The 23,269-nt window shown below is 41.1% G+C and overlaps 1 protein-coding gene across 3 annotated transcripts in view; it reads left to right on the top strand.

Moving 5' to 3' along the window:
* The first annotated feature begins 695 nt into the window (after positions 1-695).
* LOC116737601 (T-lymphoma invasion and metastasis-inducing protein 1) overlaps positions 696-23,269 on the top strand; it is a 55,153-nt gene continuing 32,579 nt past the window's right edge. The window contains exon 1 of one of the 3 annotated variants that reach the window (XM_032590847.1): positions 696-823. The gene's annotated coding sequence lies outside the window, so the exon portion shown is untranslated. Of the gene's footprint in view, positions 824-14,091; positions 14,189-17,602; positions 17,624-23,269 lie in introns of those variants that run through there. The other 2 variants (XM_032590848.1, XM_032590849.1) reach the window with 2 other exon arrangements.

Below are 23,269 nucleotides of genomic sequence, written 5' to 3'. Positions count from 1 at the left end.
CAGGCATTCCCAATGGGTGTATTGTAGTCAGTTCTTCAAGAGTTGTTTCCAGGACATTCTTTCATAATCCTCTCAACGTGGATATCAGTGCATGTGCAGCCTTTTTACCACTTTTCTCCCCAAACCTTAAATTTACTGAACACAGTTTTCACAGAAATCAAAATAAAAATATATCACTTTGTGGAAAACATCTGTATAAGTTGTGCTTTTTAAATTGAATTACTGACGCCATTTTAATCTCTGGTAATATTAAGATTTATGGAGATGAACTTGAGCATTATTATATTTTGAAATTGTGATATACGTTTTGCATAGGCGGCCAGTAATATGTGGTTGTTATGAATCAGCTTTTTCCCTATCTTTTGTTATGTTCTGTGTCAAATTTCCTGTTTCATTTATAAAAAGAAAAGGAACTGAAAGGACGCATGGATCCGGCACTAATATAAATTTGAATCAACCATTTTTTTTCTTCCAGAATTTCCAAAAGCGGAAATGTTGCACTTTCATCTTGAAAAACATCATACCCGCACCTAAAGGGATGCAAACAGCAGTAGGTGATTTGCCTGGACTGGCATCTGATTGGCTCAAAGAGTAAGTAAGTGGCATTGTCACGATCCAGTTGCGCGCCGTCTCCAAGGGTCGTGGGCTCCGCCCCTCTCAATGATGTGGAAACAACACGCATGGTCCGTGGACGCACACAGACCTTGGAGGAGCGGCGGCGGCGGCGGCGGCGTTCAGACCAGCAGATCAAACCGGCATGAGGGAGAATGGATACTTCAGCGTCTGGAAAAAGGCAGCCATGTCCCAGAGGAGCTGAAGACAGGTACGTTAACATGTGACGGGGATCTGGAAGTATGCTGTCCTTTATTAATGAGAGGGAGGAAAATATAAGCTCGGTGACCGTCCGATCATGCGTCTGCGTGGTCCCATAGCCGCGTGCACGCATGAGCGCGTCACTCAGTCATACAAGTTTCCTGGAGGCGAGACGCTGGCGCACTGAAGTGCGATGCGGTGCGGTCCAGTGGGCAAGACGACAGGATGCGTTTTTTACCCTCAGGGTGCGCAGCGTTTGGCGTCCAATGGGGCCGATCCAGTCACCGTCGGTTGTTTTGGGGGGCAACAGCGGGCATGTGCCCGAATGGCGAGACACGTCAGGTTTAACGCATGCATGTCCAGACATATGAATTTCAATTCTGCTGCATGATTGTAGAGCATTCGCTAGAGATGCAGGACAGGCAGCATTAATTCCGTTCAGGTCCCCAAAACATCTTCTACCTCTCAGGATCTATTGCGGTAAAATTTGGCTTGATCTTTACTATTTGGCTTTTTTGCGCGTTTCTTGTTGCTTTACTGTTAACCCGGTGCTGCCCGTATTGAAAATGCGTAAATACAGGTGAGTCATGTGGAAGGTGGTCTGTCACCGGTGCTGTTGTTTTACTCCAGTGACCTTATGGTGTCATGCATTGTTGCAGCGTCACAGCTACAATCCGCTGTTTGCGGTATCCTCTTCTCTTTTTTCTTTCTTTCTGTAGATTACATAGTTGTGCTCCACATCATGTTGTGAACTATTTCAGCAAAATGCAGTCTAATGATATTTGTTCCTTACAAGTCTGTTTAGGACCATTTTAAATGCATTTCCTGTTACTGCCATGCAGTTCAATCTGCTAAGAGAAATACAGCTTTTGCACTGAAGACAACCTTACTCTTTGCTGGGGGGCAGTTTCTCTCTCATCAGCTTGTATTTATGGTGAGCCAACACAAGCATGACCCACAAATTCAGGGTAGTGTTTCAAATCTGCTGCAGAATGCAGTTTCACTCCTCCAGAATTGTGTCAAGAATCCTGTTTTAGTTGCAGGAATACTTGAAAAGTGAATAGAACTGGTTGTTGCAGCAGTGCCTCTTCTGTCGGTAGTACTATTCAACTTAAACACTCAAAGTTTTAGTGACACATCAGATATTTCCTTATAGTTTTGGGGAAATAAACTGTTCACAAGTTTCATAATAACATGATATGTAATATATTTTATGTACTGGCTTTTTAAAGAGTGGAGCCCCTGAGATGGTAATCATCATCCTATACAAATTCTCCACTATTCCCAGATTTTTATTATAAATGAAGATACATTTCTAATAAAGTACATTATCGGTGCGTTGGTGACGGAGCAGCAATATGCTGCCCTGAATGTTGATCTGTTCAGTGAGATGCATATTCAGGGATGTTGCTTCTAATGAAGAGGCAAGAATTCAAGTTTTTCCTATGGATACACTTCAGTTTTTTTTTAGAGAATTTTAAAAGGAGTCCCCCAAGGCTCAACATTAAGCCCCCTTTTATTTTCATTTTATATTAATAATTTTGGGACTAATAGTTAGTTTTAAAGATTACACTATTCTTTACTCTGTTCTATTCTGAAATATTGACATGTTTCAAACTACGTTTCAGGTGATGCAGACACAGGTACCCTAAAAAGTGCATTTAAAGCTAAATCAATGTTGTTTTTTGTAAATAACTCGCATATTTTAAATATTTCTACCCTGGTGGGAGATTTTGTCAAGTTAATATGGTCCTACTAATATTTGGTTATTTGGCTAGACTATGAAAACTGAACATTTGGTTAATTAGATCGGCCTTTTGCTTTATGTGCATCTATGCTTTTTACATTTTACCAATTCAAATTGTAGGCCGTTTTTGGTTAAACAAGAAATAATAATACAAAATTGTGGTTTTGGTATTCATGCAACTTTGAACAAAAGCAGTCAGCACTTGAAAGTGGAACAGTGAGATAGACCCCCCAAGCAGAATGACCTCAGTGTTCAGGGATGTGTCCTAAAGGTGGTAACATGAACCCATCTGTGCTACATGCCTGTTCAGAGAACTGACCTTCTGTTTGTCCCTATTTGTGTGGTTGAGCAGCAGCCAGTTTTGCTCTTCTCTGGCTTGTAGACATGCTCTGTAACTCTAAGGGATCTTCAATGTTCAACCAACTGTCTGCTCATGAAAGAATGTCTGCACATTCATATGGTAATTTGTCAGCTTTTCAGACAATCCATGACTTTGTACTTCATGTATGTGCTACCAAAACAGTGTTTTCTTGATATGTGCATAATCTAACCCTCGTAAGGCTCTTGTGAATAATTCATTTCCATCCCACTGGCGCATAACTCTTCTTTCATTTGCAAAGTACATATTAACGACATTCTGATGTTATGTTTTGTGCCAAGTGAATAATAAATAAAGCATACTGTGATTCATTAATTCATTGGAATGTTTTGGTTTCTGTTTCCCATAGTTTCCAGAAGCTTTAGAAGAATATTACTCTTAATATTGTTAACTTGCATTAGGCATTGACTGGCTACAGTCAAAATCTACTTTACCATACAGTTACAATTGAAAGTGTTTTTAATGTGATGCCAGAGAACATGCATGATTGATCAAAGTTTCCTCTGTTTATATGGAGCATAGAATGATACAGCCCTACCCCTCTCCCACCTGTTGCTGGCTGAAGTAAAGGCATCATTTCAAAGACAAATATGTTCCAATTTTTTAAGTTGCAACCCAAAGAGCCCAATTATTCCTTATTTACAATAAAACCTCTTAGATTGTGATTTACATTTTTTGTTTTAGACATTTATGTCAATACTTTGCAAATATTAATCTATTGGCCCAAGCATACACTTTGAGCCTTATGAGTATTTTGTTATTTTTATTCTCATAGATTTAACAAAAAAAAGAAATATTTGATTTATTGTTATTAATCATTCCACATGTCAGACTTTTTAAAACATCCTCTATAACTTAGAACATTTTCTAAATAAATGAATTATTTACATCCTCATTACCAATAAGCTGCATTAGGGTTGAATGAACTACATTTTGAATGAACTTCTCTGCCTGTTTAAAATCCTTTCTTTAAAGACCGGTTACCTTTTGTTGTGTTGACATATTTCAACACAACACCCTGTTTTCTTACATGTTTAGCACAAGATCACATTTTGTCTAGCTGTATTTTTGATGACAAACAAGAAAGCTTTCCAATACTGTTGTGCTTACATCTAAGCTGTATTCTGTAACAGAGAAGAGCTCAGCCTTCCCTTGTTTCGCCTGACAGGATATCTGTCTTTGTTAGTAAATATCTCTGATGTTGCTGCTCTCTTTTGGTCCTCTGCCATCTTTCTGTAGTTTAATAAAAGGAATTCTCTACATTCAGTCTTACAGTGTATGCCCAAGGTTATATGGGTTTGTTTTTCATGCTTTCACTGCTAAACATTGGAAACTCCCCTTCTTCATAGCACACATATTGCTTAATATAAAGTCTTTATTTTTCTAAGAAGATGTTATCTTGCATCGTATTTTAGATGATGGAATGGTAATGTGCTGACTGCCAACATTATCTGATAGATGGCTTGGCAAGATTCGTTTCCAGATGGTTTCCAGAGGCCAACAGTTTCTGCGTATCAGCACGACTTTGATGTATGCATTTAATGTTTGCAAAAAAAGTTGAGAAATCAACATACGGTCCAAAAGTAGTACTAAAGTAAATGCATTTGCAGCTCTTTGATCCTTCAGCTTGGATCATCATGAATTATTCAGCCAGAAATTATAATCAAAGTGTAAAAAAAAAGTAGCACATTCTAGAAAGAAACAAGGTTTGAGTTGTATTTTGAGCTTTAAATCCGGTTTTAAAGAGTTCTAACAGTATTTTGATAACTTACTGTGGGCTGCTATCCGAAATAAACCACATATTGGACTCAAGTACTCATCCCCAAACATCCTTATCTTTCTTTATGGGGATGAATAATTGTTCAGAAATCTCATCACATCTCAGTTTCACCTGTTCTGAGGCTGGGAGCAAAAACACAGGCGCTGCTGTCAAAAATGCGCATGGTGATGGTCTTCAGCTTCACATGGCTGATCCAGTCTTGTAGTTCCAGGATGAATAATGGATACTAAGTGCACAAAACTGCTGAGGCTATGAGTCACTTTGTGGAGACTGGAGTTAGGCTAACTTCACCACACTATCAGTCAGAAAAACAACTACAGTAAATTCATTCTAAGTATTTTTGGGTTGACTTGGAGCTAAGCTGTTATTAAAGTAGCATACTTTGAATAATTAATCTTTAGAACATTTCATTTTAAGTGTCTATTTGGTGGATTCAAGTGAGCATCAAAGCTAATTGAACTAAACCTGGTGGATATTGTTTCCATCTCAAGATCAATGGATTCAAATCACATTAATTTAGAAACTTTGGAGCAAATATTGCTTAACATCTGGTTTACCCACCGTAACACCCTGCTGCAGCAGTGACTTGAGAGCAAGAAAACAGAGTTTTTGTACTTCTAAACCTTCAGGGTGTGTGAACATTCAGATCTTTATGCTCATCTAATCCTGTCCTTGAAGAATCCATCTCTGACTATTTGAGTATTCAACTGAAACAGAAAACCTTGTCTTATAAAACAACCCGTTTTAACTTGTTTTTGTGGAAAGATGACGGATGACCTACTTGGTTGTCTTAAGTTAAAGAAACTCTGATTATATAAACTTTTTGAAAGAATAATTAATGTGTTTAATTAAATAGGAATTATATTAAGTACTGATACATTTAGGGCAATTCAAAACATCCTATTCCAGTCCTTTTCTAACACTGTGGTAAAGAAAAGCTTAATGTAGCTATTTTCTCCTGTTTCGGATTCACTTAAGGTAAATTATGGGTGAAGTGTTTTGTGCAACTAACTCAGCATATAGCTGACTAAATGAAGCCGCTTGCGAAGTTGCACTTTAATATATTCAAAGCTTCCCTAATAAGTAACTCTGGCGAGCAGCCACCTATGCTAGTATAGGCTCAGTCTTGTCCAATGAATCTGAGCTTTTTTCTCTCTGAACTCTAAATTATTTTCCTCTCCCATACCCTCGTCTTTGATGTTGACTCTTGAGATTCCACTCTCAGCTGGAGACCACTGGATCATCCGCTAATGATCTCTACCCTGCACTGGTTACTTCTTTCATGTCTTGCACAGCACTTACATTTTTCTTTTTTTCACATATCAGTTGTGCAGGGTGCTGTTTGGTACAATGGATCATCTCTTTCCTCTGAGGAATATAGGTGTGGAAGGGGGCGGTGTGAAGGAGGAGGATGTGTGGAAAATAAAAACACTTGAACCTTCGTTCTCATGGATCTTATTTTCCCCCACCACTTGCAGAACTGAATTGTTATCCTATCGTTGGTGATGGCCTTTAGGTCTGTGTAATAATTCTAAAATACATTTTGTAAGTGTCAGGATCTGTGTTTTTCTGTGTTTATTTAGTTTTCTGTGTCCTTAGTCTCTTCGTTGTCCTGTCCTCCCCTTGATTGTTCCCAGGTGTGTCTCGTCTCTGTGATTACCCTCCCGTGTATTTAACTCCACCTGTGTTCTTTGTTCTTCGTCGGGTCCTCGTCAACGTCAATGTTAGCTTCTGTTCGTCGTCGGTGTGTCTCTGTGCGAGCTGCCGTGTACTGGACTTATTTATTATTAAAACACCATAATTCATCTTACCTGGGTCCGCTGCGTCTGCCTCACCACCAACACCTCATGACAGAAGGACCCGACCAGACCGATGGTGAGACAGCAGCTCATGGCCCAGCACGACCCGGAGGTATGGTTCCAGCAGCAGTTGGAGTTGGCTCAGCGGGATCTCTACAGGGACGTTGAGATCCTGCCATCTCCGCTGCTGCTGGAAGAGATGGGACTGGTGTCGGACTACACCCTGGCGATTAGCCAACGCCAGATCCTACCAGTCCCCACCCCAAAGCCCTCCGGATTCGGCCCCCGCCGTTACTCACGCCGGGGGAGACAGCGACGTGAGCCGCCGGTGAACCCGGCCCCTCGTCGCTTTCCGGAGCCGCCACCTCCACGGTCAGCCCGGAGACAGCGACGTGAGCCGCCGGTGGACCCGGCCCCTCGTCGCCTTCCGGAGCTGTCACCTCCGCAGCCGTTTCCAAGGCTTCGCTGCGGCTCGCCCCCGCGGCCGGTTCCAAGGCTTCGCTGCGGCTCGCCCCCGCGGCCGGTTCCAAGGCTTCGCTGCGGCTCGCCCCCGCGGCCGGTTCCAAGGCTTCGCTGCGGCTCGCCCCCGCGGCCGCTTCCAAGGCTTCGCTGCGGCTCGCCCCCGCGGCCGCTTCCAAGGCTTCGCTGCGGCTCGCCCCCGCGGCCGCTTCCAAGGCTTCGCTGCGGCTCGCCCCCGCAGCCGGCCCCGAGGCTCCGCTCCGGCTCACCTCCAGCCGGCGCATCCGAGGCCGAATCAGCCGGCGTTCCAGCCGGCGCACCCGAGGCCGAATCAGCCGGCGTTCAAGCCGGCGCACCCGAGGCCGAATCAGCCGGCGTTCAAGCCGGCGCACCCGAGGCCGAATCAGCCGGCGTTCCAGCCGGCGCACCCGAGGCCGAATCAGCCGGCGTTCCAGCCGGCGCACCCGAGGCCGAATCAGCCGGCGTTCCAGCCGGCGCACCCGAGGCCGAATCAGCCGGCGTTCCAGCCGGCGCACCCGAGGCCGAATCAGCCGGCGTTCCAGCCGGCGCACCTTCCGAGACTCCCAGTGTTCCTTCCGAGACTCCCAGTGTTCCTTCCGAGACTCCCAGTGTTCCTTCCGAGACCGAGACTCCCAGCGTTCCTTCCGAGACTCAGACTCCCAGCGTTCCTTCCGAGACGACTGAGACTCCCTGTGTTCCTTCCGAGACCCCCTGCGTTCCTCCTGAGACCCTGACCTTCTGCGTTCCTCCTGAGACCCTGACCTCCTGCGTTCCTCCTGAGACCCTGACCTCCTGCGTTCCTCCTGAGACCCTGACCTCCTGCGTTCCTCCTGAGACCCTGACCTCCTGCGTTCCTCCTGAGACCCTGACCTCCTGCGTTCCTCCTGAGACCCTGACCTCCTGCATTCCACCCGAGACCGAGACTCCCTGCGTTCCACCCGAGACCGAGACTCCCTGCGTTCCACCCGAGACCGAGACTCCCTGCGTTCCACCCGAGACCGAGACTCCCTGCGTTCCACCCGAGACCGAGACTCCCTGCGTTCCACCCGAGACCGAGACTCCCTGCGTTCCACCCGAGACCGAGACTCCCTGCGTTCCACCCGAGACCGAGACTCCCTGCGTTCCACCCGAGACCGAGACCCCCTGTGCTCCACCAGAGACCCTGCCTCGGGGGGCTCGTCGTCGCCGTCTGTGGGCGGCCCCCGGGACTCATCGCCACCTCCAGCGCCGTGGACGGCCGCCGGACCGCCTCCGTGGTTCCCGCCTCCAGCGCCGCGGACGGCCGCCGGACCGCCTCCGTGGTTCCCGCCTCCGTGGTTCCCGCCTCCAGCGCCGCGGACGGCCGCCGGACCGCCTCCGTGGTTCCCGCCTCCAGCGCCGCGGACGGCCGCCGGACCGCCTCCGTGGTTCCCGCCTCCAGCGCCGCGGACGGCCGCCGGACCGCCTCCGTGGTTCCCGCCTCCGGCGCCGCGGACGTCCGCCGGACCGCCTCCGTGGTTCCCGCCGCCGCGGACGACCGCCAGACCACTTCCGTGGTTCCCGCCTCCTTTGCCTCCGCCCACCCTGTGGGTAGTTTTTTGTTTGTTTATGGACTCTTGGCCCTCCCTGTGTTTCCGCCCACAACGGTGGGTTGTTTTTTGTTTTTTTCTGAACTCTGGCCCCCCGTCCAGCGCCCCTCCGCCCACCCTTGTTGTGTTTTTGTTTTTTGGGCGTCTGGTAGCCGCCCTTGAGGGGGGGGTACTGTCAGGATCTGTGTTTTTCTGTGTTTATTTAGTTTTCTGTGTCCTTAGTCTCTTCGTTGTCCTGTCCTCCCCTTGATTGTTCCCAGGTGTGTCTCGTCTCTGTGATTACCCTCCCGTGTATTTAACTCCACCTGTGTTCTTTGTTCTTCGTCGGGTCCTCGTCAACGTCAATGTTAGCTTCTGTTCGTCGTCGGTGTGTCTCTGTGCGAGCTGCCGTGTACTGGACTTATTTATTATTAAAACACCATAATTCATCTTACCTGGGTCCGCTGCGTCTGCCTCACCACCAACACCTCATGACAGTAAGGTTACTGTGACCTTATGAACTGAAATAAAACTTGTTTGTGATCAGCATTGTTTGTATTTACTGCATGGCCTTCAAATTAATAGTAAATAATAAAGAATTTGATATCACAACTACATCATTTTGAATAATATTGCATCAAGTGGCCTATGCACAGTTGCTATAATAAAACGCTGTGGCTATTTATTAACTGACCTTTATCCAAGCTCTTCTGGGCAACAGGACTGTGATTTAGCCAGTTAGACATGGGCTTGCTGCCTTTAGTAAGGCTTGAACTCTGCTGCCTTTTACCACATTTAGTGGCATTAACAGCCATTCCAGAGAACAAAAAAGTTATAATTTATGTGTCAGATCCCTACACAGTAACCCAAAATGGCATAAAAAAAAAGTCTCAGCAGTCATATTTAGAAATTTGTACGAGACAAAAGAAGCCGTCTCTACTGGAGACAAGAGGTTGCTCATTACTTGGAAATCTGCGTGCTGTCTTACTTTATAAATCAGCACAAGTTAGGATTCATGTAAAATAATTCTGGATGTAAGTGACCTTAATCTAAGAAGAAAAATGAGAGTTGAATTATTTAAAACAGTTGGTCTTAGGCTTTTCAAACACCTTTTCATATTCCCAATTGTGTATCTTCTGGATATTCAGAATATCGCTGTCATTTTTATGTTATTTGAAGGTCATTGCCGTAAACCTTGCCCAGATGCAGCTATATGTACCCTTTTATTATCTGGGACACAAATCTTAATATAAAGACCTCTTGACGCATGAAAGCTTGCAATTCAACCTTTGTGGTTATGTAAAACTGAGATGCATCCTGTAAAATTTTGTAAAAAAGACATTTTCACTGCACGCTTATATTTCACCCTTTCTGTGGAGATTATAAAGATTGATAGATAAGAGATTACATCTTGTCCTAGTGGGACCAGGACCAAAGAGGACCTCTGTAATTTTAAAGCAATGCCAGTCTCAAAAACATTATATTGTATTTTATGAACCCCTAACCCTGTGGGATGTTGGTATTGGGTATTGATTTACACAGAAGTCAAAGATTTGTTACTTGGGAGTTGCAATTTGAAGGAAGTACATCCACAATGTTCTTCCTGTGTGAAACACTCCCTGAGAATGGAAAATATCAAGTATTTCTAGTCAGAGCTGTATGATGTAAAAGTAAAAAGCAAAAATGTTACCTGTTTCTCACAAGAATATCACAAGTGCTGCATGTAAATCATTTTCTCTGTAGTCAAAACCCAGTGTAAAGCTGATGTCTTATTATTTATTGTGCTGTTTTTTTAAGATGATAAAGTCCCCTTTGGTCTTGGACCATTCTGTTCAACCTTGTGGACCAAATATTCTGGACTTACACTGAATAAAGATGTCAAGAGAGTTATTTTCTGTGTGTACGATATTTATTGTCAATAACATTTTAACAGAACTGGACATTAAAGATTTCCTCGTCCCTTTAAGGAAAATTGATGAAAGAAACAAGCACTTAGAGGGAACCTATGTTGACTGTCTGCGTCTATTCATTAGCAATGATGAGAGTGGAACTCATTTGATTTACTTGCCCGCAAATGCATTAAATGGCAATTTATTAAAAGAGCTTAACGCATCTGGGTCCTTGGACAGTAAAAGTAATGTAATATATTAAATGTCTGTATTTGTAGCATCACCTGGCAAATTGCTCCAGAGCAATCAATGCCTTGGATGCTCAGCTACATAAGTTTCTGGATGAGTGTTTAGCCTTCTGCCAGTAGTGACATAAACGGTTTTAAGTTTAGCTGAACTTCACACAAGCAATCTACATTTCTGAAATGCCCTGTGGTGACAGTCAACAAGGCATCAGCGTTAACCCACATCATTCATGCATTTTTATTTTAATCAATGTTCTGTTTGTTAAAGGAGAGGTGCATAGGGTTGGGTTGCAGAATGTATTAATTGACATTTTCCATGAATTATCATGTGCTTCCTAGTCCTTTTTAAGATCACACGATAGCCATTTTAATGCTAATTAAAAAGCATGAAAGTATCAATAGGGAATTTTTTGTATAATTTGTATTTTTGAAATATCCTGACCTTAGTTTGGTGGAATCTAGCTCAGAGTTTCATCTCAAGTAATCCCTCTCTAAACAAGGCACCTTTGTCTTTATGAGGGCATTTCAGTGATTTTATCAGGGTCACAACCTCCTGAGCCACGTGAAGGTTGCCTCAGAATGGGAAGTCAGTCTTGTATGTTGTAATTATTTTGCTTAAATTATTAAATTCAAAGCTTGTCCAGAATAACGATATTTTTGCCAAACTGACATTGACATTTGCAACTCTGGTCCAGGATCAAATAAATGCTTTATACTTTGTTTACATATGTTTGCTGTGCGAAAACTGCTGGTATCTTCTGATGGTGATTGGAAACAAGTGTCACATTTAGACAGCACTTCATCCACCTTTAGATGAGCCTGCCGAGCCACCTGGAACCAGCTGTAGTTGCCATGCCAGGGCATTAGAGGGCACTGGGATTTTAGCACGTCTTCAAATCTCGTTCGTCCTTTGAAAGTTAAGGTCTTCCTGCAGCTGTGCGTTCTGCGAATGGTCGCTTTCACACCTGCAGAGTACTTCACACTTTCATGTGGGGTGCTGCCAAAAAGTTCCACTTGGAGACCTGGTTTCAAAAAGTCCCAGTGTCAGACTCTGGTGACGTGTAAACGAACGGTTCAGTCGCAACAAAAATGTTATGGTTTCACTGCAAACCATGTAATGAAATGGAAAATGGAAAATATTATTCTTGTTTTTTTCCTTTGCTTTTTCCCCAAATAAAACATTCATGTTGACTGTATATTTGGTGATTATAGGGGAATATGGTGTCCATGCCCACTTTGTTATTGCTTTTTTTCCCCACTTTTTGCTAGAAAAAAAATGGATCCCTTTTTTAAAATCAGTTTTTATAACCCTGTTTTCAAATAAACTACACATTTATGATGAAGACTAGGCAAAGAAATTATGTGCCATAATGGTTTTGGAAGAATTGTTTGCCGAGCATAGTCTTAGTCATACCCAGGGCAATAGATTAACACATCCAAAATCAGTTTTTTTGGGCTTTGTACTTTGTACGTACTGGAGGTCAAGTACGCAGAACCAGATCTGAGCTTCAAACTGACATGGGTGATCTCAGCATTAGCCAGGGAACCCAGACTTTTCAAGTCAGAATTTTGTCTTGAGAGCTTTAAACTTGACTTATCTTTCAACTAAAGTGCAAGTTTCCAACTTGTGAGTTTGAACAGAAGACACATAAGCTCATAGCTCTTGTTGTCTTTTCTCCTTGGCTGGAGGTTTCTCACACACACTTGCTTGGGGCATGTTTCACTGCTCGGTGTGCATGCCAAACTGTTTTCTGGGGCACATGATGCAGGCTGCTGTTAAGCATGCGATGTGTTGCCCTCACTCTCACATTTTCCCCCATCTATTTTTTTTCTCTGCTGTGTCCTCTGCAGTTCTATTACCTCAAAAAAAATAAAAAAATAACTGCGTCAGAGCTGACGTGATTACCATACAAGATGCGATGTGCTCTTCTCATGTAGTCCACTAGGTTGCCTAAGTCTTCAGAATTATGTATGACAACAGAGTAGTATTTTTCCTCTTCCAGAATCAAGTTTTACCAAGCCTATTCTTAAGAACCCTTAAGAAAGAATGTCAAATCAGGATTACTTTCTTGGGGTGCAATAAAATCTTGAAGTGAAATTTTTAGTACATTTTCTGGCAAAGAAAGTCTGTCACGAAAACACGCTACTCAGTTGCTTTCAACGTGTGGCTTTCTCTGAAGTAAGTTTGGTCGAATATTGTGAGTGACAGAAAGCTTTAAGTTAAGTTAAAGTTTAACACCCTGTTGTATTGTTTATTCATTTTGAAGTAAGAGAGGAAGTAATTTTTGAATTACCTCATTTCCTTCCTATACGGCTTAAGTAGAAAGCAACTGGATTTCTTTCCTTAATTCTTGACATTTTACTTCTCATCCAAAAGGTTTCTTCCGTTTCAAACATGGTTGGAACTAACAGGCTTATAAGCTGCAGTCAAAATGGATTGTTTTTACAATAAAACTGACTATAAAGAGCAAGACGCACCAGATCCAATTTGGCATCTGATTCGACCAAAATAAGCAATTAGAACACATTAAAGTTAATGGGGCCTTGCAGACTGCTAGCGATTCCCTGTAACTGTCTCCAAATGTCTGACCAAAATAGCCTCCATGTCTACTTTGGTCAGAACTATGAGGCAATTTGATGGTAATGTTATGAGTGAAATGGGAAGTGACACACGGTGGAAAAGAAAAACACATCCGCTTTGTGGAAAAATACAAACTAAATCTTTTACTAGCAAAAAAGTAATGTACGTACCCATGATAGAAGCCCAGAAGTACAGAAAATAAATGAAATGGAAATCTTCTTTGAGCTTGTTTGAGCATTTTTGAGTTTACTTTCATACTGGCGGGATTTCCGGCACGTACTCTCGTGTGAATATTCTATCCTGCAAGTCCAGTAGTCCGTAGAGGGATTCTTGAGCTGAAGCCTGTGGGTCAGGGAAAAACGGATCAGAACTTGAAGAGTCGGATGCAAGCAGTGTATCTTGGGCTTGAGAGTTGAAGCTGGCTTCGTTGCAAATGGGCTGACCAACAAGATATTAATCCTATAGAATGGGATGTCATTCAGGTTCATATGCGTGCAAAGGCAGATTAATATTTTTGGCCATAAAGTCTAGCTTAACTGATTATTTTTTGTACTTATTCTGAAAAACTAACAAACCCCCAATTTTCTCCATTTAAAAGTCAGCAATTTGTGTAAATATCACGTTTCCTTTAGAGGGAAATTATAGAGGGAGAGAACAAGCATTCCTGCTGGCACTAGATTTGTAGTTTATGGAGATTAAATTATAGAATAAGAGAAGGAGGAGAGTATCAGCTGGAGTGTGTTTGGGGGGTGGGTGGCTAATAAAGAGACACTCCCCCTCTTCCCCTCCTCTGGTTTTCCAACTCCTGTGTTCAAATAGTAGTCATTCTGCTGGGAATTCACTGCAGAGGATCTTAAACTTAGTTTCCAGTTTATTTCACTGTTCTCTGTGGCAGAAAACAAAACAACACCTGATTTTGCATAATACGGTAAGTCATTATGTTCGCTGGTTATTGTTTGGCTTTTCGAAACACTTTTTGTGTTCCAAATAGACAAAAAAAACACTCTCCACAGGTGATGCATGTTGAGTTTGTGTTGAGGATGCAGGTTAAGGTTTTAAGATGCAAGTTGGTATTTTTGTTCAGGCAGATTCATCCAGCTGCTTTCTCACTGTTTTGTATTTCTGTTGAATTTGGTTCGCATTTTCCACTTTTTACTTTATTTTGTTTATATACTGTATATATATATATATCCATATATTCTATTTTGTGGCCATATTTTGAGGTCTTAAAAAATCTCAGCTCATTTCAAATACTCCTTAAACATTCTAGGTGTAAATGGACGTCGTTGTGACACCACAGCTGTTTCTGTTTGGTTATTCTCACAGACCAAACAGAGGCGCTCGCAGCCGAATCGTTGTGTTTTTACAGACGCGAGTTAAAATTGCGACTGACAGAAGTGCTGCTGGTTAGAGAGGTGTGCTGCGCGATCCACCCCCTTCTTCACACATACATGGCAATCTGACTCTGTGCCTGGTGTCGTTGCCAGTCGAGAGGCGTATCCACCCTGTATCAGTTACAACCTCCCATTCCTCATCTGTGCTTTTACATGAGGGCCCAATGTGTAAAGAAGGCGTTTCAGGCCAAGCTTAACGTGTGATGTAGGAAAGGGACCTTTGTTTTCCACCATTTTATACATGTGGAACTCCAGTATAAAGCAAAAAATATTACCTATATTTAATTGCGCTCTATTGCTACAGGAGGCAAACAATGCAGCCCGTCTTTGTTGTTGCAATGACAAAGCAGTTGCTGGTGCTGGGACTGGTGGTTTTGTGATGCTGGGAAAGACAAATGATGAATTGCAAATGTGAGAGGTGGTCAAAGTCAGAAAGAATCCCCAGAGCACATCCTGGAGGGGGGTAGCTGCAGACTTCATGATGTCCGAGTTCATTTAAAATCAGAGCATTGTGCTTAAAAGGCGCTGTGACTCCTGTGGTGGGGAGAAGGGCGAGAAATGGTCATCTGCTGTCATAGTTATGGTAATGTATGTGCCGTTCAAGGCTCAGCAGGACAGGAGGTCAGATTCTGACGGCCTGGGTTGTAAATCTTAACAGTGCTTCTGAATCAAGTAGAGCTAACTTAATAATGAAACAAATCTTCTTTAAAAAAAAAAAAGAAAAGCTTTGTACCCAAAAATAATATGCAGAAAATTTAATTATCTTTTATTCTCTTTCAACAATTGTCTCCAGAAAAGGCAAACGTGTGGAGGAGCTTGCTTGCACAGTCTTAAGCTTGGAAAGCCTCTGTACAGTTAAACAAAGGCTATATTGTAGATTTACAAACCACAAGCATTTGTCAGGATCATGTGGTCTCTCAGAACTAGGCTTGTAACGCTTTGACCCTATGAAGCAGAATGAAGGATCACGGCCACTATGCAGACATCTCTCTCTACACAATGTAAAAGCCAATGTTATTTCACATGCATGCAGATTTGTTAACATTTAAACACTTATTTTTACCTTTTATTTCCTTTATGCTTGTATTAACCTTCATAATGTGGTAACACACAGGGAAGCAGTGACGTCAAGTTTAACTTAGACGTGTTAGGGTCCAGCACATGCAGTTAAGTAAAGAGGACTGTTATAGGAACTGTAAACAGAGTTGCTGAGAGGAAATTGACTCATTTTTACCTTGCTTTGTGCAGTCATGTGTGCCGAGACCTTGTTTGTTTCTGCTCTGTGGAACAGTGCATCACAGCAGAAAGCTGGGAGCTTCAGGCAAGTTATTGTTGAGGTGTGCTGTAGACAACTTTATGGGATTTAGAAAGATAGTTTAAAGATGTTGAACATTGGACATTTATCCTTGATGGTGAGCTGGAGACATTATGCAGGAATTAAAAGATAACACAATTATTTTTGCGCAGTTTTTTTATTTTGGAAAGTGATTTTTGCATTCACTATGAGGTAAGGAACAGACAGACACATTTTCTTCCCACTGCGGCATCTAACAGGAATAGACCTATTCTGTCTCTAGTTTCTATTTGCAAAACAACCTGGAACATGAATTCCCTGCTCATTAATATTGGAATCATAAATATGAACATTCTTCTTGACGTTGACCCAGTTGTGATTTTGAGTGGAGTGTGTACTTATGGTGGTGTTTAAAGGAAATGCACTCAGACTGAAAGCATGAATGGTTTTTCTCCATTTACTGACCTGGAATCTGATGTTTGGCTTTTTGGAAATGCCTAAGGGAAGTGCATGAATGAATCTTTTGGAAAATATTGTTCCATTGTTTTGATTACACTTTTAAGTTTGGACCTTTTGGAAATATTTTGGCATCCAAATTTAGGAGATCTATAGAGATGGACATGTCAGATTATGTTAGCGCAGCTAGCATTGCTAAAAATGTAGTCTGTGTATGAGTATTTTAACGAATGTCCATCCTTACCTTGACTTTGAGATTTAGGAAAAGCTGCTAACATCTCCAAATCTAGCATGTTCCATGACAAAGGTTGAAAAATCAAACTGATAAAACAATGTAGCTTTGTTCATCCTTCTTGTTATCTGCTATTAGTTTCACTCTCTGTCTTTTGCATCCTGAATTAACCTCATGTTAATATGACGTAGCTTCTTCCCTCTTCAATTGTTTTTAAACATCTGAGACTGAAAAGGACTCTCAGCACCTAATGATGAAATATATAAATATTTATTTTATGGAAATCCTGATAAACTCCAGGTAGAAAAAATCCTGAATCTTGCTCTCTCTTTTGAGAACAGTGTTATGTTTTGAAGTTGCATGTTAGTTCTCAGAGATCAGTTTATGTCTCAAATCTCACATTTTATGCATCTGGCACAACTCTCATTAATATTTCCACCCACCCTTTTTCAGATGAAGCCAGTCAGAGTCATTTATGACATAGAGCATTGTTTCACAATATTAATGTCAACAGGAAAATGGGCCATTTTTCTTTCCTACATCATCACCGGTTTCATTCCTCTGATTGGATGTAGCTATGTAACCGTTGTGAGACTGCAGATGTAAATGTTTTTTTTTTCTGATTTGCATATGGATATTTGTTTACTGAAAGACAAGATAGTGGACTGTTTACCAAAAATTCCTTTGGCTCCTTCATGATTCAAAAATGCAAATTTTATCCCTGGCAAAATGATAAACATGAGAAGGTGCTAATATTGGAACCTAATGCTGGTCTGCGGTCTAGTGGTTTATGACTGCTTTCAACTTGCAGCTGTTGAGGTGCTTTGAAAAGCTGTCAATGAGAAACTGTGAGTCTGTGTGTTGGAGTTGGCATTTGAGTAGCAGCTCAGTGGAGAAGAAAGCCTGGAACTGGCACCTCTGATACTGAAGTGAAATGTTAAATATCAAGAACAGATGATATTAGCGTTTCTTCAGTTCATTTTTGAGGTATTTATGAATTCCTACATTTTTTTTCTTACATTAAGTTTCTATATTAACGATGTTGCATATTGTAATGTGAAGTACAAAAATGATCCTTTGCATTGTTTTGACTGAAAATTGTGGAGTTGCAAAACAGAAGCGCTCTATTTTCAAACTTCTATCTTAACTGCAGAATTACACTTCCTTCTACTTTTATCTGAAAAAATCCGACTACTAGTCTTTTTTAGTTTTTAGATTTACAAAACCAGAATGTTGAGTTGTCAAATAAAAATGTCATATTTGCTCTTTTTAAGTACAAAGTAAAATAGCTGAGTGAGCATCCTGCAATGTGGTGGTTTCATGTTTTTGCCAGGGATAGTAGTGACCTCTGCAGCAGGGATACCCTAGAGGAAACACTGGTAGGGACCAAGATGTCGCTAGGCTTTTTTAACAACAGCTGCAGCTCAGCATTGAACTCCACGTCACTTCAAAGAACATGAGACCTTTTTTTACACTGCTCTAAAAACCTGCTAACAACCACATCATTGCTTTAACATTGTAAAGCAATGTAAATGCGTAAAGTGGTTACTCTTTCCTGCATGAAATGACTTTGTAGTAGTATTGGTTCTAGACTCTGATGGGCTCGTATGGAATAACAACACGCGGTGCTTTACACAAACGTGTGTACTCTGACTTTAACATCTCACACTGTGTTCCTGAAAGTGAAAACAAACTAATTGACAAACAGCAATCATGTAATTTGTCTTGCTGTTCAGTTCCTTCATCCCAGTGTGTTTGTTTGAAGCAGAACTTTTTTCTTTGGTCTAAAGCGGGGGTCTGCAGCCTTTTTAAGGGAGCACTATGTTTCTATGTATAGGCTGTAAAATAAAGAAAAACATCCAAGTTTTCCAAAAAGAAGATGGAAACAATTGCTTTGATGGGACATTATTGGTGGAAAATGGCGTTAAAAAAAGCACATAGTTTCCAACCTAATGACAAGAAAATATGTTCCGATTATGCCAATTGGTTTGGCCTTTTAAAAGGAAAACATTTAAGCAGGTAATAAATATACTTTTCCTTAAGCCTACAGTTCTGTATTTAAAATGTGTTGTATTAAACTGATTCAATATTCTAATCTTAAATGTCATGTTTTGTTGGCTACAAGCAGAACAATAATTAGTACAAAGAAACGCTTGGAAACATCAGTTTGTAATGAATTAATATAGAATGCATTTCACTAGGAGTTATTAACATAAGTGATATCGCAGAACATTTTCATACTTAGATGTGGTCAAATATACCCTGCAAGTGCAATGTATCATTCTTTCAAGTTGTTAAAATGTAACAATGTGTCCAATAAGACACATAGGGAGTCTTTGTCTGGGGTTTATCAAGGGTTTGATTATCCAGTGAAAACTATCGTATCTACATTTTTATAAAGTACAATATGTATAATAGCATTGTTATACATATTATGTAAATCCTAAAACCTGCAATTAATTTTAAACCAACAAATGTGATTTGCTTGATTAATGTACATTTATATGTACAGTATTATCATAATAATATGACACGGGCTTTTAATTTTCAGTTAATGACACCACAGATTTCACCATTGTTAAATGAGGGGGAGAACGGTGTTAACAGGTTCTGACTGAGGCATTGGAGTACCACATAATATACAACACAGCCAGACATTCACTGACACTCCAGATGGCCACTTGTCAGCTTAGTGGATAACACCCCACTGAGCTCAGACCCCACTGGCCCCAACACTGGGCCTGCAACCATCAATAGCCACGAGGATAGCAACTTGTTTTGTCATTATTTTGGACCTTAATAAATAGAAATAATTTGGATAATTCTAACTGGCCTATAACAGGAGACGTTTGGTCTGGTTCAACTTCAGACAGTGAGAAAAAAGGTGCGCCTTTTTTAAGGCACACCTTAAAAAAAGGTGCAAACTCCTGGTTTTAACTGTATAGCTCTATACTGTAAGTATGACGAGAACTCAAAAAAAAAGAAATATAGAAAAAATGGTATTTCAGTTTAAAGACAATATAAAATAAAACGAAGGTGGGAAAATTATTGTCAGAATAGGACTGTTGTGCCTAAACAGTACTAGGATTACAGTTTTATATACAGATAAACAACGACCGATTGAAGAAAAGCAGTCATAGTTTTGCTATTTGGGACTTATTCCTGCACACATACGGATGTGAGTTTATTTGCTAGAAAATATGATCCATCTTCAGTGCAGCCCTAATTTGCCGAACCCCTCCCCTGTTCTGTATACCTAGCTGTGTTATTATCTTAAGAGCCTGCTGTGTTTAGATTACAGGGTTTTGTGTTTCAGCTTGTCACTAGTGAGCCCAATGCATTCTTTTCAACAGCATAGTTGGTGTCAGGCACTTCCCTCATCCTTGCAAACATCTTTTTTTTGTTGCCTTTTTATATTACACTTTATTTTTTATAGGCTTTGTGGCTAAACTATTTAGACTGCATATTTAAAGTTGATGACTTGAAGAATCTTTGTTCAGTTTTAGCTGTTGGTAGATCCGATTTTGCCTCTGGGGGCATTCTCAGAAGATAAAAGTAAGTTGGCTTTGGGTCCCCGAGTGTCTGAGGAACAAAGTTAAATGGGGGTTTTGACAGTTTCCTCTTCCTGCTCCAGCAAGCCTAGGAATTTCTCAGTTGTAAGATGTGCCTTTAAGTGTTGTTTTGCAACAAAAGGACCTTAAATCTACTCTTCACATAGCTTAGACTTGACATAATGACACCCCCTTCCCTCAGGCCATTGTTTAGAAAAAAAATTATTTATGAGGACATTATACAAATCGTGGTGTTACAGGGAATGCATAAAGATAACAATTCCAAATGGAAAACTACAAAAGCATTTATTTAACAAAAACTTAAGCTATAATGGAAAAGCAGTGTATTTGAATTATGAGGTTAATTAGCAGATGGGAGCAGCTTACTAGATGCATCGATTTACTTAATTATCATTAAGTGTGACCGGATGTTGTTGCAGTTTGCTGATCTTTAGAATCCAGTTTTACAAAATGCATTTGAAAAGCACTTCAGTATTGATCCTGGAGAATCACTGTGGATTATAAGGCCAGTCCAAGATAATTCAGAGACACCCGTTCTGCAGAGAGAATGATTTCTGTGGATACAGCATTTAAGAGAGTTGGCAATACTCCAAAGAGTGGATGTCCCAGGAAGCTCCCACTGAAGCGCAAACAAAAAACTGCAAACAAAAAACCTTAAGGCTGCAGCTCAGATTCCAAACAGCTTTAGTTGACGTATGGAAAGTAAGTACGACATGAAAAACATCTAACAAATGCAACAAGCTTCTAGAGCAAAATGTATTTATTTTTAAAGAAGATTTTAACTTGAAACACAAAAATGTACATAACTAACAACCATTTACACACTCACACCTGGACACAATTTAGAGGGACCAATTAACTCAACAGTGATGTTTCGTAACTGTTTCGTAACTCTCAGAGTACCCTGAGAGAACGCCTGCATGCACAGGGAGAACATACAAAATCTATGAGCAAAGACTTCAGGCCAGAATTTGAACCCAGGAGTACTACCAACTTTGTCTCCATCTTTTTTGCAAGATTTCACATCTCAAAAAAATGTTTATGGTTAAATAAGGTACAGATAAATGTATATTTTTTGCCTACCTAAAGGCAGCAAAATGCTTTCCATGTATTCACACCTTCCTAAATAGGTGATAGCTTTGTTGGATCTCTACTTTCCTAAAAACGGTTTTGTTGCTGTTATGTAGATGCATTAAAAAAGTCTTGTGGTTATGTTCCTATTTTTGGGTTGTTACAGAAGCAAATTATGAGTCAAGCTATTCTCTGTACCTACACATCCCACTGAAATGAGAGGCGAATCACTGTTTACCTCATGTTTAGAAAACTTAAAAGTCCCAGGGCACCAGTGAAGCTTTAAGCAAAATCCATAAATGTTCACGTGTACTTTGTTTTTCCAAGACAGGGGTAGCAGTTTGTGATGCGACTAAAGACTGTTTTCTGTGGAGAGCATGGTTATGTTGATGAGCCTCTATGAGGATTTATGACACGTAGCTGAACTGACCAGGAACGGTGTCCAACAATCCCAGTGGCATGATGCTTTCCCTGCACATGCATCAATGTGGAATGATTGACATTCTCACTAGTGGCTACATTTCTTCTGTGCTGGGTAGTGTCAAGAAGAGAAACAGATCTATTCCTGTTTAGTTTGGTTGGCCCTAGCACTGTGGAAACCTTTTTTTAATTTGGAGTGTTTTTTTTATAGTGTTACAACTACACAATTTACACACACAAGTACTAAAGGGGATTGGAAAGTTGGGTTAGAAAAAGTTGGAACAATACTCTACTTGTTTTCTATTGCAGGTTAGTAAGACAGAGAGATATTGTTATCCCAGATTTCTGTCTTTCAGTTACTTAACAGTTCATGTGTCTTAAAGTTGTTACCTTAATTTGTGGATCCAGGCTTAAAAAGCAAAAGCACTCATATGTTGCAAGTTATATTGGGTTAAAGAGGCAGGAAGGTTCAGTCATGCTCAGTTGTCATGGGTTTTGTTGCCAAAAAAAGCCTTAATAGAGAACTGTCTTTTACTATTATCTTTTTATAGGAGGATATCTGGGACAGTGATCAGTGAATATACTGTTGACATTTGAATAAGTTCTGTTTTCTCATAAATACACTCACTAGTAAGCTACAGTGGACAATAGACTGTACTGTGCCACAAGAAAAACATTTGTGTGCAGTTTGCTGTCCAACTTGCTATCAAGTGAATAGATCTTGATGCAGCATTAATACTTGAACAATTTGTATAATATAATATAGTATAAGATTCCACAGTTTTAGAGATCCTCTTTATGTAGCTGAACCTTCATTCGCAGACACAGATTTGGACTTCAGGTGTAAAATACATTCTTTTTCTCTACACAGATGACATCTGCAGAACCATTAATTTTTAACATTCAAACAAATAAAATATGAAGAAGTTTTAGCAGGAAATGGTACAGCCCTGATGTAGCACAGAGGGTAATATGTTGCAGACACTTACACTTTGTGTTTGTTCCTGTTTGTTTGTTTTCCTGTGAATTATATAAAAGGAGGAGGATTACATTAATAATCTAAACCATTAGCCATTGCAGTCCACGTCAGTGGTGATCAGAGAACATAATTAAGAGCGAAATGGGTGCAACAAGGTAGAAAAACAAGGTCAGCAAGAGTTTATGTAACACTCCCATCACTGCAAGCTTGAGTGCATGCAGCAGCAGGAGGTTGGGTTTTTTTTTCACTTACATGCATCAGCTACACACATGCATACTAAAACACTGCAACCCCTAAAGAGTCCTAAAGCCAGAGAAGGAAACATGAAGGGGGGATAAGAGCTACATCCCTGGGTAATCTTCACTCCCATCTGCTGATGGTCTCTGGGTTTAAAACAGAGGGAGTTGTCCTGCCTTGAAGACGGTGGATGGGGTCTGAATAAGTGGTCTGGTGAAAACCCTCCTCCTGCTTGCAGTCCCTCTATACAGCAGGGGGTAGCTTCTGAGAACAAATGGTAATTGAACAACACGTTGGTTCACTTCAGCTTTAAATAACTCATGTTCACTCAGCCTGTCACTGCAGTCTCTGGTG

Source organism: Xiphophorus hellerii, chromosome 18, assembly GCF_003331165.1.
Source record: "Xiphophorus hellerii strain 12219 chromosome 18, Xiphophorus_hellerii-4.1, whole genome shotgun sequence".
NCBI classification, from domain to species: domain Eukaryota; kingdom Metazoa; phylum Chordata; class Actinopteri; order Cyprinodontiformes; family Poeciliidae; genus Xiphophorus; species Xiphophorus hellerii.
Note: the sequence above shows the minus strand (reverse complement) of the source record. Positions and strands in the feature narration are given on the sequence as shown.